Raw genomic sequence first — 16,014 nt, forward strand, 5'->3', positions numbered from 1 at the left:
TCTTGCGGTTCTGGGGAAGAAACTATTGGAGTAAAAAGATCTTTTACATCTAGGGACCTCTACAGTGTGGGGGTGGGATCTAGTAGCCTGTCGGGTTTGTCGAGGGTGCTCGCGTCGTGGGGGCACAAGTGATTGCAGTTCATCAGAGCATTCACCACTAAAATACTTGTAGAACAGGCAGAGGGATGCAACATTTCGTCGATGGGACAGAGGCTGAAGCTTAGATGCCAGTTCAGGGCCTATCAGATTTGCGACTCTCTTTTGAACCTTGTCAAGGAGCGAGAGACTAGTAGCAGATGCACCAGCCCAGATGTGGCAGCAATACTCCATACATGGGCGAATGGTGGCCTTATAGAGGTACAGGATACTTTCGGGTGTTAGTAGTTTTCTAGCACGGTAGAGAGAGCCCACCTTTCTTGCAGCGGCCCTGGCAATGCCTTCAATGTAATTGTTCCAACTCATGTTTCCTGTGAACGTTAGGCCAAGGAGTTTGAAAGATGGACTCTCAGATAAAGAGTCGTTGGCCATTGCTATTGGTGGTAGAGAGGGTTTCTTGTAATTATTGAATGAAACTAGTTTAGTCTTGGCAGCATTGAACGCGACCAACCACTTTTGTCCCCATTCCACTACAGATTGGAGGTCTTCCTCTAGTGTTTCTGCCATTTCTTTAGAAATGTGTTCATTCGTCTTCCTGTCGTGTCTGCCATAGAGTGTAGTGTCATCAGCATATATACCCATCTCAGAGGCAATGTTGTCGGGGAGGTCATTTATGAATATCAGGAACAATAGAGGTCCAAGGATAGAACCCTGGGGCACTCCCGCATTTATATCATATTGTTTAGATGTGCGACCGTCGAGGACTACCTGGATTTTTTTCTTATCTAAGAAGGATTTAATTATGTTAAGTATTCTACCAGTGATACCGTATGATCTGATTTTACTGAGGAGACCCTCATGCCATACCCTGTCAAAAGCCTTAGATATATCTAGAGCTACCGCTCTGCCTTCCCCCGCTTTGTCCAGTGATTGGTATATACGTTCAGAGATCACGGTGAGGATGTCTGCTGTGGAACGGGCTTGTCTAAATCCATATTGTTTGTCAGTCAGTAGTTTAGCATCTGTAAGATGATGGATTAGAGCGTGGTTAATTATGGTCTCAAATATTTTGGCAAAAAGTGGAAGGAGGCTAATGGGGCGATAATTTGATGGGTCTGTCCTTTCACCAGAATTCTTGAATACTGGTACAACAGAAGCAGTTTTCCAACAGCCCGGAAAGCAAGCTTCATTAAGACATTTGTTGTAGAGTTTGGAGAGAACTGGAGCTACTTCGGCTGAGCACTTTTTTAATAGCACAGCTGGGATAAGATCGGGTCCACATGCTTTTGAGGTGTCAAGGTTTTTTATGATAGCATGCACCTGAGCAGGGGTGGTTTTCAGATCGTCTAGTGTGGCGTCTGTCCGCATAGGAAAGTCAGGTAGGGGGTGGTTGGAAGGGTCCAGTGTGGAGTTTGAGGCAAACCGACTGGCAAGCATGTTAGCCTTGTCGGTTGCTGAGGAGACAACCTCGTGATTGTTGGTTAGTGGGGGAATTGTCGATTGCCCATTATTTACTACACTGTTGTAGATTTTCCAGAAGTCTCGAGTTCCTAGTTTTTGTGCTTCGATGCGCTTTTTAGTGGTTTCCGTAAATTCTCTCTTAGCTGTCGCTATTTCTTTCTTAACGTTATTTCTAGCTTCTATATACTTCAGTCTGTTTGAACTGGACTTATGTCGGTTAAACCTACGGTATGCATGCTGCTTTTGAGTAATGGCAGTTGCACAAGTCGACGTAAACCATTGGGGAAAGTGGGGCTTACTATAAAATTTCCGCATGGGAACATGCGCTTCGATTGCAGTTTTGAACCAGTCAGTGGTCTCGTTTGCACACTGTTCAGCAGGGAGAGAGAAAATATTTTTCCATGGAGCATCTCTAATTAGTTCCCTGATGGCTTCCCAGTCAGCCTTATTATAATATCTCGTTGTTTTGAGCACTGGCTCTTCAGTTTTGGGTCTAGAGTTTAGGGCGATTTCAACCATTATCACTGCATGATCAGCGTTCCCGAGTGGGCTGTGGGCCTTCGCTATGCAGTCATCGGGAACTGTGGTCAAAAACAGATCTAGAAGTGATGCGTGTTGTTCTTCCTGGTCAGGGAAACGGGTTGGAAACGTAACAATTTGTGATAGGGAGTGAGATATAGCGAAGCTATGGGTTGTGCTGCCCGCTGCATCTGTGTGAGCAGAGAATCCAAGCCAGTTTTTGTGGTGGACATTAAAGTCACCAAACACATGTATTTGTGCGCTAGTGTCGAGGGACAGTGCCGTGTCTATGCTGTCAGATACTTTGTTTATTATGGAGCAGTCCTGAGTCGAGGGAGAGCGGTAGAGAAAATAATAGTAGCTAATACTGTGTTGCACGTTTAGTCTAAAGCACATAAAGGCTTGATCATCTGTTTCTAGGTTTGTTTCTCTAGTCAAGGGAAGGGTATTACGAATGTAAACTCCAAGTCCGTGCATATGTCTGTCAGAGTCCTTACGGCAGAGTGGGAGATATCCAGGCATGTTAAAGTGGTTAGAGGGAATGGAGGAGTGTAGGTTAGTCTCACTTAGTGCTAAGATATCCGGGGTATTTGTTAAGAGAAATGCTTCAACATCAGCTAAGTTAGTTCTAAGCCCACGGATATTTGTGAATGAGAGCCTCAAGGGAGGAGGCAAGTTGAATTTGTTTGTCCCTAATCCTGGTTTAAGCTTATTTTTAGATTGTACTGTCGTCATATTTTTTTTTAAGAGTTTCGGTAAGGGGGAGCTAAGCAAGAGGTTATGCGGAGCTTCAGACATGCATCACAAGTAGACCATCAGCTGACCTTTCTCCAATTAGGATTGTGGCCTCAGGAAAGCCCACCGGGGATGAGTGCAGGGTCCCTTTCCATGCGCGTCATGGCACTGCAAACAACCCGATATTATTCAACTGTTGATGGAGCAGCCGCTCTAAGCGCTACCAAAGAGTTAGGGCTCCTGTACTACCAGTCGGGAACAGCAGCCAGGAACTGTCAATCCGGTACCCTCAACCCTTTAGGAGAAGGTCAACCCAATCTAACTGCTCAGGCATATCTTATACTCAAGCACTCCCAAATGTTCAGTTTTAGGGGTGGGGCATGCTGGGAATGGGGAAGAACGGCGTTCATTGCCCTAGCCAGGAAACAAGATCTACCGCTGGGTGTTTCTGTCGAATCACTGAGATAGTGTCTCTGTGCTTGTCTAATAGGCAAAGAAGGAGTATGGAAGCCGGGCGATAGACAGAGCCTATCTACTCCTTAAGCAATTTAGGTTTGCAAACCGGTGAATTTGTTTGAGTCACCAGCTCTAGGAAGGTTGTCATCCAAGACTGAAGAGGCCTCTCTCCCCTTTGGTTTAGTTTCAGAGTTTTCCTTCTCCTAGACGGATGATCTGGGAAGATCTACTGGGTCCGTCAGCCCTGAGAGGGTTTTCTCCGCGCCTAGGTTCTAATCCAGGTATTTCTGCGACCCCGCGTTGTTAGTGTTACTGGGTTAGTTTGTTGGGGATTATATCTACTGATTAGTTACACTCCTCAAAGTGATTTAGGGACATGCTATTTACTTGTTAATGGATAAAGGGGGTGGGTGAAGTTCATGCAGTGTAAGCGTCTATGTTTGTAAGAGGGCTTGTTAGGGAGGAGATAATGTGATTTTAGTCGTACCCTTTTTTTTATTTTATTAATGTTAGCTTAGGTCTAGTATAGTGTTACAGTATGAGTAGGTATTAAGAATTGAGCTACGAGTTGTGCCCGAGCTATTTTAGATGATAGGAGGGTTAAGATGTAAGTGCAATATAGCATGGATAAGACAGCAAGTATTGAGTCATGCGTAATTAGGTGAATAGATATATATGGGCAGGTTTTCAGTAGGTGCGAATAGAGTTGGAGTTGTAGGTATTTTTTAGTAAGAGTCATGGGGCGTTTTGCATAACAAGGAGTGTCGTTTCAATATCGTAATTAATCGTTGCAAAACTCGAGACAGTTGTGTAGTGCATATCGCTTTGTTTCTGGGTACTTTGGCTGTTAAGTACCTGCCTTTGTGTGCATAGGCTGTTAAGTCCCTTACTGGATAGGAATGAGCTGTAATGCATGCCTTAGAGGTAGAAATGTATAGATGTTTAGTGATGGTTATTAAAACAGTTTGCATGTGAGGGATTAGGGGCTGGAAGTTAGCGATTCAACTACAGATGCGGAGCACCGGAGCAATGTGGGAGTTTAGTGGCGGATAGGTTGGAAGGAGTAGATTGTTAGCGTTCAAGAGCAGAGGGGTTATTTATTTACAGATGGATTTCCATTAGGATTTTTGAGTTACAGGTAAGGTTTAGTCTGAAGAAGGGAGGAATTTTTTTTTTTTTTTTTTTTTTTTTATGCATGCAGGTAAGACAAACGCAATCGTCTTGGAGGTAAAATGTATAGGATTTCGTAGCTAGCTATTGGGTTTTTCCCTCCCAGTTATAGGGACAGCTAATTCGTTGGGATTTGGGATTGTAGTCATTAAGGTCAGGCGCAGAGTGTTGCATCTATTCAGAAAATTAGCCCTAGTATCACAGCTGGGATTATGTGTATTGCAGTTAAAAATATAGTGCCAGTCAAATTATGAGCCACGTGCAGTGGTTTGGTATGGTATGGGTATCATGGAGGACACTTACATACAAGCAAGCGTACGGTGATTGCATATATTAAGTATACTACTTAAAGTTCTTCTGTCTTCTATGGTAGAAAGAAAGGTGGTCCTAGCTCTGTTCTATATTCTTGCATAGGCTATTCGTTTTCGAGTAGAGTTCTGACCTTAAAAACGGCTCGCGTCGGACTAAGTGTTAGAGACCATTTTTACGCATATGTAATTAAAATGCATTAAATAAATACATTTAAAGAGAAGGTATACACAGTTGGTAAAAGCAAAACGAGAAATAAACAAACAAAGTGAATAAATAAATAAAAAATAAAGTAATAAGAAACGACTCGCATGGAAGCAAAGAGTTAAAGACAATATATGCGCATATAGTTAAAATACATTAGTCAAAATTTTAGAAAAAAAAAAAAAAAAAAAAAAAAAAAAAGCAGTTGCCATTTTGGTAATATTAGGATTTGTTAAATTAAACTTAGCTTATATTGTTTGCCCATTTTCAAAATTTTCGCGTCTGTCAGCGAGCGAACCCTGCTTAGTGTGTCGGCTTCACTTCCTTTCCCCGGATTTTATATCTATTTATAGTTTAGTGCGCACATGTGTATGGTAATTTTACTTTTTTTTTTTTTTTCTTTTTCCCTTTTATTCTTTATTCTTTTTTATTTTTTTATTTAGGTTAATCTTCTGCCTTCTATAGTAGTAAGAAAGTTGGTCCTAGCTCTGTTCTATATTCTTGCATAGGCTTTTCGTTTTCGAGTAGAGTTCTGACCTTAAAAACGGCTCGCGTCGGACTAAGTGTTAGAGACCATTTTTACGCATATGTAATTAAAATGCATTAAATAAATACATTTAAAGAGAAGGTATACACAGTTGGTAAAAGCAAAACGAGAAATAAACAAACAAAGTGAATAAATAAATAAAAAATAAAGTAATAAGAAACGACTCGCATGGAAGCAAAGAGTTAAAGACAATATATGCGCATATAGTTAAAATACATTAGTCAAAATTTTAGAAAAAAAAAAAAAAAAAAAAAAAAAAAGCAGTTGCCATTTTGGTAATATTAGGATTTGTTAAATTAAACTTAGCTTATATTGTTTGCCCATTTTCAAAATTTTCGCGTCTGTCAGCGAGCGAACCCTGCTTAGTGTGTCGGCTTCACTTCCTTTCCCCGGATTTTATATCTATTTATAGTTTAGTGCGCACATGTGTATGGTAATTTTACTTTTTTTTTTTTTTCTTTTTCCCTTTTATTCTTTATTCTTTTTTATTTTTTTATTTAGGTTAATCTTCTGCCTTCTATAGTAGTAAGAAAGTTGGTCCTAGCTCTGTTCTATATTCTTGCATAGGCTATTCGTTTTCGAGTAGAGTTCTGACCTTAAAAACGGCTCGCGTCGGACTAAGTGTTAGAGACCATTTTTACGCATATGTAATTAAAATGCATTAAATAAATACATTTAAAGAGAAGGTATACACAGTTGGTAAAAGCAAAACGAGAAATAAACAAACAAAGTGAATAAATAAATAAAAAATAAAGTAATAAGAAACGACTCGCATGGAAGCAAAGAGTTAAAGACAATATATGCGCATATAGTTAAAATACATTAGTCAAAATTTTAGAAAAAAAAAAAAAAAAAAAAAAAAAAAAAAAAAAAAGCAGTTGCCATTTTGGTAATATTAGGATTTGTTAAATTAAACTTAGCTTATATTGTTTGCCCATTTTCAAAATTTTCGCGTCTGTCAGCGAGCGAACCCTGCTTAGTGTGTCGGCTTCACTTCCTTTCCCCGGATTTTATATCTATTTATAGTTTAGTGCGCACATGTGTATGGTAATTTTACTTTTTTTTTTTTTTTTTCTTTTTCCCTTTTATTCTTTATTCTTTTTTATTTTTTTATTTAGGTTAATCTTCTGCCTTCTATAGTAGTAAGAAAGTTGGTCCTAGCTCTGTTCTATATTCTTGCATAGGCTATTCGTTTTCGAGTAGAGTTCTGACCTTAAAAACGGCTCGCGTCGGACTAAGTGTTAGAGACCATTTTTACGCATATGTAATTAAAATGCATTAAATAAATACATTTAAAGAGAAGGTATACACAGTTGGTAAAAGCAAAACGAGAAATAAACAAACAAAGTGAATAAATAAATAAAAAATAAAGTAATAAGAAACGACTCGCATGGAAGCAAAGAGTTAAAGACAATATATGCGCATATAGTTAAAATACATTAGTCAAAATTTTAGAAAAAAAAAAAAAAAAAGCAGTTGCCATTTTGGTAATATTAGGATTTGTTAAATTAAACTTAGCTTATATTGTTTGCCCATTTTCAAAATTTTCGCGTCTGTCAGCGAGCGAACCCTGCTTAGTGTGTCGGCTTCACTTCCTTTCCCCGGATTTTATATCTATTTATAGTTTAGTGCGCACATGTGTATGGTAATTTTACTTTTTTTTTTTTTTTCTTTTTCCCTTTTATTCTTTATTCTTTTTTATTTTTTTATTTAGGTTAATCTTCTGCCTTCTATAGTAGTAAGAAAGTTGGTCCTAGCTCTGTTCTATATTCTTGCATAGGCTATTCGTTTTCGAGTAGAGTTCTGACCTTAAAAACGGCTCGCGTCGGACTAAGTGTTAGAGACCATTTTTACGCATATGTAATTAAAATGCATTAAATAAATACATTTAAAGAGAAGGTATACACAGTTGGTAAAAGCAAAACGAGAAATAAACAAACAAAGTGAATAAATAAATAAAAAATAAAGTAATAAGAAACGACTCGCATGGAAGCAAAGAGTTAAAGACAATATATGCGCATATAGTTAAAATACATTAGTCAAAATTTTAGAAAAAAAAAAAAAAAAAAAAAAGCAGTTGCCATTTTGGTAATATTAGGATTTGTTAAATTAAACTTAGCTTATATTGTTTGCCCATTTTCAAAATTTTCGCGTCTGTCAGCGAGCGAACCCTGCTTAGTGTGTCGGCTTCACTTCCTTTCCCCGGATTTTATATCTATTTATAGTTTAGTGCGCACATGTGTATGGTAATTTTACTTTTTTTTTTTTTTTCTTTTTCCCTTTTATTCTTTATTCTTTTTTATTTTTTTATTTAGGTTAATCTTCTGCCTTCTATAGTAGTAAGAAAGTTGGTCCTAGCTCTGTTCTATATTCTTGCATAGGCTATTCGTTTTCGAGTAGAGTTCTGACCTTAAAAACGGCTCGCGTCGGACTAAGTGTTAGAGACCATTTTTACGCATATGTAATTAAAATGCATTAAATAAATACATTTAAAGAGAAGGTATACACAGTTGGTAAAAGCAAAACGAGAAATAAACAAACAAAGTGAATAAATAAATAAAAAATAAAGTAATAAGAAACGACTCGCATGGAAGCAAAGAGTTAAAGACAATATATGCGCATATAGTTAAAATACATTAGTCAAAATTTTAGAAAAAAAAAAAAAAAAAAAAAAAAAAAGCAGTTGCCATTTTGGTAATATTAGGATTTGTTAAATTAAACTTAGCTTATATTGTTTGCCCATTTTCAAAATTTTCGCGTCTGTCAGCGAGCGAACCCTGCTTAGTGTGTCGGCTTCACTTCCTTTCCCCGGATTTTATATCTATTTATAGTTTAGTGCGCACATGTGTATGGTAATTTTACTTTTTTTTTTTTTTTCTTTTTCCCTTTTATTCTTTATTCTTTTTTATTTTTTTATTTAGGTTAATCTTCTGCCTTCTATAGTAGTAAGAAAGTTGGTCCTAGCTCTGTTCTATATTCTTGCATAGGCTATTCGTTTTCGAGTAGAGTTCTGACCTTAAAAACGGCTCGCGTCGGACTAAGTGTTAGAGACCATTTTTACGCATATGTAATTAAAATGCATTAAATAAATACATTTAAAGAGAAGGTATACACAGTTGGTAAAAGCAAAACGAGAAATAAACAAACAAAGTGAATAAATAAATAAAAAATAAAGTAATAAGAAACGACTCGCATGGAAGCAAAGAGTTAAAGACAATATATGCGCATATAGTTAAAATACATTAGTCAAAATTTTAGAAAAAAAAAAAAAAAAAAAAAAAAAAAGCAGTTGCCATTTTGGTAATATTAGGATTTGTTAAATTAAACTTAGCTTATATTGTTTGCCCATTTTCAAAATTTTCGCGTCTGTCAGCGAGCGAACCCTGCTTAGTGTGTCGGCTTCACTTCCTTTCCCCGGATTTTATATCTATTTATAGTTTAGTGCGCACATGTGTATGGTAATTTTACTTTTTTTTTTTTTTCTTTTTCCCTTTTATTCTTTATTCTTTTTTATTTTTTTATTTAGGTTAATCTTCTGCCTTCTATAGTAGTAAGAAAGTTGGTCCTAGCTCTGTTCTATATTCTTGCATAGGCTATTCGTTTTCGAGTAGAGTTCTGACCTTAAAAACGGCTCGCGTCGGACTAAGTGTTAGAGACCATTTTTACGCATATGTAATTAAAATGCATTAAATAAATACATTTAAAGAGAAGGTATACACAGTTGGTAAAAGCAAAACGAGAAATAAACAAACAAAGTGAATAAATAAATAAAAAATAAAGTAATAAGAAACGACTCGCATGGAAGCAAAGAGTTAAAGACAATATATGCGCATATAGTTAAAATACATTAGTCAAAATTTTAGAAAAAAAAAAAAAAAAAAAAAAAAAAGCAGTTGCCATTTTGGTAATATTAGGATTTGTTAAATTAAACTTAGCTTATATTGTTTGCCCATTTTCAAAATTTTCGCGTCTGTCAGCGAGCGAACCCTGCTTAGTGTGTCGGCTTCACTTCCTTTCCCCGGATTTTATATCTATTTATAGTTTAGTGCGCACATGTGTATGGTAATTTTACTTTTTTTTTTTTTTTCTTTTTCCCTTTTATTCTTTATTCTTTTTTATTTTTTTATTTAGGTTAATCTTCTGCCTTCTATAGTAGTAAGAAAGTTGGTCCTAGCTCTGTTCTATATTCTTGCATAGGCTATTCGTTTTCGAGTAGAGTTCTGACCTTAAAAACGGCTCGCGTCGGACTAAGTGTTAGAGACCATTTTTACGCATATGTAATTAAAATGCATTAAATAAATACATTTAAAGAGAAGGTATACACAGTTGGTAAAAGCAAAACGAGAAAACAAACAAAGTGAATAAATAAATAAAAAATAAAGTAATAAGAAACGACTCGCATGGAAGCAAAGAGTTAAAGACAATATATGCGCATATAGTTAAAATACATTAGTCAAAATTTTAGAAAAAAAAAAAAAAAAAAAAAAAAAAAAAAAAAGCAGTTGCCATTTTGGTAATATTAGGATTTGTTAAATTAAACTTAGCTTATATTGTTTGCCCATTTTCAAAATTTTCGCGTCTGTCAGCGAGCGAACCCTGCTTAGTGTGTCGGCTTCACTTCCTTTCCCCGGATTTTATATCTATTTATAGTTTAGTGCGCACATGTATGGTAATTTTACTTTTTTTTTTTTTTTCTTTTTCCCTTTTATTCTTTATTCTTTTTTATTTTTTTATTTAGGTTAATCTTCTGCCTTCTATAGTAGTAAGAAAGTTGGTCCTAGCTCTGTTCTATATTCTTGCATAGGCTATTCGTTTTCGAGTAGAGTTCTGACCTTAAAAACGGCTCGCGTCGGACTAAGTGTTAGAGACCATTTTTACGCATATGTAATTAAAATGCATTAAATAAATACATTTAAAGAGAAGGTATACACAGTTGGTAAAAGCAAAACGAGAAATAAACAAACAAAGTGAATAAATAAATAAAAAATAAAGTAATAAGAAACGACTCGCATGGAAGCAAAGAGTTAAAGACAATATATGCGCATATAGTTAAAATACATTAGTCAAAATTTTAGAAAAAAAAAAAAAAAAAAAAGCAGTTGCCATTTTGGTAATATTAGGATTTGTTAAATTAAACTTAGCTTATATTGTTTGCCCATTTTCAAAATTTTCGCGTCTGTCAGCGAGCGAACCCTGCTTAGTGTGTCGGCTTCACTTCCTTTCCCCGGATTTTATATCTATTTATAGTTTAGTGCGCACATGTGTATGGTAATTTTACTTTTTTTTTTTTTTCTTTTTCCCTTTTATTCTTTATTCTTTTTTATTTTTTTATTTAGGTTAATCTTCTGCCTTCTATAGTAGTAAGAAAGTTGGTCCTAGCTCTGTTCTATATTCTTGCATAGGCTATTCGTTTTCGAGTAGAGTTCTGACCTTAAAAACGGCTCGCGTCGGACTAAGTGTTAGAGACCATTTTTACGCATATGTAATTAAAATGCATTAAATAAATACATTTAAAGAGAAGGTATACACAGTTGGTAAAAGCAAAACGAGAAATAAAACAAAGTGAATAAATAAATAAAAAATAAAGTAATAAGAAACGACTCGCATGGAAGCAAAGAGTTAAAGACAATATATGCGCATATAGTTAAAATACATTAGTCAAAATTTTAGAAAAAAAAAAAAAAAAAAAAAAAAAAAAAAGCAGTTGCCATTTTGGTAATATTAGGATTTGTTAAATTAAACTTAGCTTATATTGTTTGCCCATTTTCAAAATTTTCGCGTCTGTCAGCGAGCGAACCCTGCTTAGTGTGTCGGCTTCACTTCCTTTCCCCGGATTTTATATCTATTTATAGTTTAGTGCGCACATGTGTATGGTAATTTTACTTTTTTTTTTTTTTTCTTTTTCCCTTTTATTCTTTATTCTTTTTTATTTTTTTATTTAGGTTAATCTTCTGCCTTCTATAGTAGTAAGAAAGTTGGTCCTAGCTCTGTTCTATATTCTTGCATAGGCTATTCGTTTTCGAGTAGAGTTCTGACCTTAAAAACGGCTCGCGTCGGACTAAGTGTTAGAGACCATTTTTACGCATATGTAATTAAAATGCATTAAATAAATACATTTAAAGAGAAGGTATACACAGTTGGTAAAAGCAAAACGAGAAATAAACAAACAAAGTGAATAAATAAATAAAAAATAAAGTAATAAGAAACGACTCGCATGGAAGCAAAGAGTTAAAGACAATATATGCGCATATAGTTAAAATACATTAGTCAAAATTTTAGAAAAAAAAAAAAAAAAAAAAGCAGTTGCCATTTTGGTAATATTAGGATTTGTTAAATTAAACTTAGCTTATATTGTTTGCCCATTTTCAAAATTTTCGCGTCTGTCAGCGAGCGAACCCTGCTTAGTGTGTCGGCTTCACTCTGATGATATGAGTCATTATTGAAAATCCATAGATTAAGGAAATAAATATAATTATTTTCCATATACTCCTTGTTGAAACCATAAATTCTTAACTTGTATATTTTTAGTCTAAAGAATTTAACCTTGATTCTTACATTTATATCTTGCTCTATTTTTATATATTGAGCTTAGACTTTTTGACTGATATTTTTTATATGGTTGTCAGCACTTATCAAGGCCCGGGAGCCACTATGGGATAAGGTTTATTGCGTGTACAGTAATCCATGGGATAATATCGTCGAAATCATTAGTAATAGAGATTTGATAAAGTGTCTTACTAAAGGGGGTGGTTTATCAGGAATTTGTTTATGTTGTACTTGAAGACATCCAAGTTGTAGTCAGGTGGGGAACAGGCAAACGAAACAGAGTTCCACAGGCGTGCACTTCTAAGAAAGAAGCTTTGTTAATGGAATCTATGTTTTGATTTAGGCAAAGATAAAGAGTGAGGAAAATTATTGACAGTAGTTTCAGCTAGACGGGTGTTTTTCGTGAAAGATTGGCGAGGCGGGGCCAGAAATTGGAGATCAGACGAACACTTGCCATGGAAATAACAATAAAACAAAGACAGGCTCGCAACGTCTCTTCTGTGGGAGAGAAGTTGCAGGGTAGAGAAAAGAGCATCCCCCACTAAGCCACGAAGTCTATTTTGTACTCTGTCAAGGCAAAATAGGCTGTGTTAGCAACTCTTGCCCAGATGTGGCAGCAGTACTCTATCCTTGGACGTACTTGGCTTTTATATAGATAGAGAATTGCGTCAGCAGTGAGATATCTTCTGGAGCGGTAGAAGGATCCTACAATTTTCCCAGCGGACTTGGCAACATACTTGATGTACGTGTTCCATTTCAGATCAGGAGTAATGGTCAATCCCAGAAGCTTGTCAAACCATGGAGCGTCCCCAAGACGAGAGCCATCCATCTGAATTGATATCAAATGGGGATGTAAAGATAGGAGCTTGGTTTTAGATGCATTAAAAGTAACCAGCCACGTCTTCCCCCATTGTAACGCGCGCTCAAGATCAGAGGAAAGAGAATCAGAGAGAACTTTATCATTTATTTATGGCCTTTGATGTGTTGCCATAGATGGTCGTGTCATCAGCATAGATGCCAACAAATGAGTTAAATATGTGTTTTAGGAGATCATTGATCTAGATCAGGAAGAAAGTTGGGTCCATAATATTAAATAAGTAAATCACATGTCATTATGTATATTAATACTTGTATGTTTTTTTTTAACCTTTAAGAATATTGTCCATATTTATTTTTATAATACTTGGTTTCTTTTATTTTATTAATAATGCGTCTGGTGTATAAATTTTTGCTAGTTTGTGGTGTGTTTTAAATATATGTGATGAGCAATGAAGATTTAAATGAGCGATTATTTCTGTTGCTCACAATTTAATTTTCTACGTAATGACCAACATTCTCGGTGTAATTATCCCAGTGATGGACGAAGGCTGTGCATGGGCGTCTGGAGTGCACTTTCTCATATGAGAACCGCCAATTTTGTAAAGCCTTGTATTGTTTCATCTCGAGAACGTGAAAAGCCATGATATCAATAGGAGTAACATTAAAACGAGCGAGCTTTTTGCTCTGGAATTTATTTTTCTGCATAGTCACCACGATTTTCAGTGCAGTTTTGCATCTCTGCTTTTGGCGTACGTTCATGATAGGAGTTCTTTGTGTTCGAGTCTCACACTATCAACATCTGATTGTATAATCTGTTATTTAACACACACACACACCCATATATATATATATATATATATATATATATATATATATATATATATATATATATTAGTTTGTTTATTTGAAGACTATTATTCTCCTCTTCTAGTTACTGTTTTCACAACGTTTCCTCTAGCCTTTATCAGCTGGTAAACCCTGAGGGGATAACATTCCTATCTTGTCGTGGTTACCCACCTGACGAAGGCAAAGGAATAGTTGGTCGAAACGTTGTGAAAACAACAACTAGATTACGCGGGTAATAGTCCAAAAATAAACACGTAAATAAAAAGAATGTCTTGTTTTTTCTAGAATCGATTTGAAATGAAGACAAAAAATATTTAAGAAAAGCCTCGTTATGTTCAATAGAAAATATAAAGAAGTAAATAAATTTAATTATGCTTTCGTTTACAGTATCCATCAATAATTGATTACTATTCTTAGCTAATTAAAGAATTTTAGTCTTTTTTAATTCATTAAAAAAACGGACTTAATTGATGATTTATTTTATTTTAAATGATTTTTTTCTATTCTTAATGAAGTTAATAACAGCGTAGCATGTCACAGTAAAAACGGGAATTAATATTCGTAATTGTCGCTTTATGTGTACTTTTAAACGTTTTCATCTAATCTGCGCTTTTTTTTATTCAATTTGCGTTTAGATGTTTAACAATGCCAGTTGTGTATTTCCAACTTCAGATCATGCAACTGACTGACAGAGCATTTGTAAAAATGCAAGAATATATAAAAAAAATGTTCACAAATAATGTTATCTCTACTATTAGATAAAATGAACTTTGTGTGTCTGTGTGTGAGTCTGTTCCCTATGAAGTCGAAAGCATTTGGGTCGATTTTATGAACTTTCACACGAATGTATTTTATGTGCCTGTTAGAGGTCGTAGATAAATTTGGTCTCGGAATATCTTCGATAAGTATCGATAATCTATAATCGAAATAATCCTATGAAAGAAAGAGCAGGCGATTTTAATTAAAGTCAACACTTTAGACAGCTAACATCACAAGTGTATTAAAGAAGTTTTATTACTACATAAACCGAAAGGCCTGACATATAAAACCAACAGTAAGTTCTTTGATATGATAGGAGCGCGTTTAAAATGAATGTTCTGTTCAAGCACAATTGCACCATGATACTTGACTTTTATTTTAGACTTAAATTCAAGCCTTTATCACCGAACAATCGGTAAGACTAGGCATATAAATTAGCTACAGTTCTTTTATATAACAGTTGCGCGTTTGAAATGAATGTTTCTATTTAGAGCAAAATTGAAGCTTGATACTTTTGCATTTAAAACATTCATTTCAGCAATTACGTAACGAATTGGAGCGCTCTTATGGTAACATATCGCGTATATGTGTCCGTAAGAAAATCAGCAGCAGCTTATAATAATTGATTAGCTAAAATATTTCAGCAGCCGCTTTACCACATATGCAAAACAGGCGTCAGGGGAAAAAGAGAGAAGAGAGAAGACGGACAATAAAAAATATAGCACATGGTCAAGCAAAGGAAGTGATCGGACGTACAGGGTGACCCAATAAACAGGCCCCAACTCTAATTAGGCCCCGTTTCTTAGTGTTTTGTCCGAATGAAATGAAACTTTGGTCATAACTAGTTTATTATATTCAAAACATCACATAAAAACACTAGGGTATTTGCCCTTTTTATTCCGTTCTAGATGGCCTCCATTTAGCTTTTGTTTTTTTTTAGGGGGGGGGGGCTCACCCTGTATTTTGACATGTATGCGGCGAAAGATAAAATGCGCCGCGTAGTCGAATAAGCGAAAAGTCAGGCGACGAAAAAGACACATGCGTGAAAGTGCATCTTGACAGACACGATTGACGCGTGTGCGGTATTTGATTTAATTACTGACAAAAGTGCATTGAAAACCTTGGTGGATATGTGGAATAATAAATTAAGGAACACAAATGTCGCCTGTTTTGACATTACCACTTCCATCTTCGCAGCTCTACATTTTTTCCAGTTAAAAAAATAGGAGACTTTATTTCTAGAACGACCCATTTATATTCACATAAAGATATGTACTAATTAACTTCATGTTGAATAACTAACAAGTATAAATTATCCTACCCATAAAAAGAAGATGTCTCACTCTATGAATCGTTAATAAAATTCCAGGTACTTATCCAGTATGGAGCCGAACGATCAAAGACTTTGCATCCTACATAAACAACCACATCAAAGTTTTTCAACTTGCATAAACAACCGGGAGATACCGAAGAGAAGAGTACTTTACGCTTAATTAACAACGCAGTGTTCTCTTTACTAAGTCGAGAATGGCTATTAAGATAGCCAT

Source organism: Euprymna scolopes, chromosome 8 (assembly GCF_053919585.1).
Source record: "Euprymna scolopes isolate OS-2025 chromosome 8, ASM5391958v1, whole genome shotgun sequence".
In the NCBI taxonomy this organism is placed as follows: Eukaryota; Metazoa; Mollusca; class Cephalopoda; order Sepiida; family Sepiolidae; genus Euprymna; species Euprymna scolopes.